Here is a 2,725-nt window from a genome sequence, read left to right as displayed (position 1 = left end):
CCTGATGACAGTTGTTTTTTTGTTTTTTTTTTAATCTGCAATTGGTTGACGTTTAGGATTCCACAGATACAGTGGGATAACTGCATTTCTACTATAATTTATACATTATTTAGGAGTTTTTACCTGAAATTCTAATTTAACCATGTGTTAAACCTATTAGCCATACTTACCAAAGACTTCTTGGTATAAATACTTCATCTATGTTTTTAAAGATGGGTGAGAAAACAGCAGGAGAAAAGTCACACTGTCGCACACTCAGAAAGCTGGATGCTTCATGCACTTTCCTCTATACATTCACAAGAAAATCCCTTCACAGAGTTACCAAGGGATGGAACATAGCGCTTCTCCCACCTGTCTTCACAGCCTTCCAAGAGCTAGGAGGCCAGGCTGTGCTACAGTCTGCTGGGATAGGTTACCCCACAGAACCAGACCATGTTCAGAGGCAACAGCTCACGATGCTCATCCCAGGCCTGAGGCTGATGGGACGGCAGGGGCAGAAGGAGGAGGCTACCACCTAGGGCACTGCCAGTTACCATGGCAAAAGGAAAGGATGGTGTAAAGCAAGGTGTGGGTGTTTCAAGTACATGCTCAGAATCAACAGTCACTTCGCTCTGCAATCCGCCACGTGCATGGAATGACAAACGACCCTTTATAAACACCCCTACAGCCTACTCTTGGCAACTCTGACTTCCAATTGTACCAACAACCTGGCTTCAAACTGCCAAAGACACCCTACCCAGTGGTGGGGGTCTCCAGTGCCGATGACTCCCACTGCTAGGGGCTTTTCAATACCAGAGGTCTCCCCAATGACAGGGGCCCCAGTCGGAGACCCCTATGCTAGAAGTTCCTCTAACAAGAACCCCAAATATCAGTCCTTCCAAGTGCCAGGGGCTCCCCAATGTCAAGGGATCGTTAATGTCCATATGCCCCAATAGCAGGCCCTCTGATGCCAGGGCCCCCCGAAGGAAGTCCCCAGTGCCCATTCCTCCCTCTATACTGGTTCACCTAGACTTGCTGGGCACATGATTTTGTTCCTTTTGTACTGTTTCCATCAGCAGCCACACTCTTCTGCCTCTCCTGCCCCTGAGTATCCTCCCTTGGACAACTATGAAAGCCACCAGTGATAGGAAGCTGCCAGTGCCTGCTGATAGAGCTGTGGCACTCAGGGCACAGAGGAGCCACCTCAGAGGCCTCCTAACTGGCAAGGGGATTCGTAGTGCTGTTGGGAGTCCTCGCTCCAGCAGCCCGCAGGAGTGGTGGCTCAGTGCTCAGGTCTGCAGAGACCTGAGCCAGAGCCTTGGGGAGCAGGCCCAGGATCCATGTAGAGGATCTCTGCACTATAAGGCAGGCAGCTTAAAAACCAACATGGGAAGGAAACGAAAACCACCCACTGGGCACCTCCTGGGCCACCCAGACCTGGCCCCTGACCAGGCGCTTTCTGGAAGAAGCATGACTAATGTTACTGCTGACAGAGCCTGGCCATGCGCCAGCAGTGCCGTCGTCACCTCATGGTGCTGCAGTCAGGTGTGGGCAGGAGACGAAAGGGCCTTCTGTGCACTGTGGGGACAGGAGCACCATGGGAACCAGACAATGGCCCCAGGGGCCAGGGAGATAGACCACAGGGCCAGGCCCAGATGAAGAAGGTCCTGGGCAGGGCTCAGCTGCCATGGATCCCCCACACCTAAAGACAGGACAGGCAGAAGCATCTGCTGGCAAGCAAGGAAGCTTATGGGAGACAAAAATGACCAGGAAGCTCCAGGCCATACTCTGTTTCATTAGCAAACATGCCAGGAACTATGGGCATTGCCACTCTGCGCCTTTTCTGAGCCTCCCGGGGCAGTAGGTCCTGCAACCTCATTGTGCCTGTGTCCTTCTGGTTAGCTTTACCCTCACCAAAGCCCTACCAAGTGAAGCTAATATCCCTGCTGCATAAGACAGAGGCTCAGGGAGGCGAGGGCCTGACCCAGAGCCACACAGCTGAGGCTGAGTTGAGCTTCAAGTCTGCCGCACCTCCAGCCACTCCTACTTCCACAAGCAGAAGTTGTGCTCAGTCATGCTATTTCTTTTCCTAAGGGCGCCCACTTTTGGAGCAAAATGGAAGCTCCAGAAAACTTGACAATCATAAATGAGATGTTACTCCAAATGAAAACTGATACAAAACACCTATATGACTAATACATCCCAACTGTAGTTGTGCAGCCTGAGGATGAATCTCTCTGCACCCCAAAAGAGGCCTAGGGTGCATTCTCCTTCCATCGGCATTCCTCCACCCAGACACGGGCCCCAGAACATCTCCACACCATCGCACAATGGCCTGCCTCCCAGTGGGTTACTCCAGGCTCTGCAAGTTCATGCACCTTCTTCCTGGGCACACTTGCACTGGGCAGAACAGTAAGGGCTTTGGCCTCTGTTCCCCCTCTCGGTGCTGCTGCCTGGCTCTGCCCTGTGTCATGCTGTTCATGGCTGAGTCTCCACAGACTTAAGCAATGTCCTGGCTATGAGTAAGAATCTGCAAGCAGCACCTGGCCCCACCGGCCAATTGAACAGCATCACCTGGGTTGGTCCAGGTCACTGTGCTCCTGGAGATTGCCACGTGCAGTGAAGGGCAAGAGCCGGGATGCAAGACAGTACTCATTGCCCTTCACGTTGCAGTTCATTCCGGATGCCTGTGAGCCTCTGAAACCATAGATAGCACCACACTGTGTGTATGCTTTGTAATATATAT

Source organism: Octodon degus, unplaced genomic scaffold (genome assembly GCF_000260255.1).
Source record: "Octodon degus isolate 3935 unplaced genomic scaffold, OctDeg1.0 scaffold00038, whole genome shotgun sequence".
Classification (NCBI taxonomy): Eukaryota; Metazoa; Chordata; class Mammalia; order Rodentia; family Octodontidae; genus Octodon; species Octodon degus.
Note: the sequence above shows the minus strand (reverse complement) of the source record.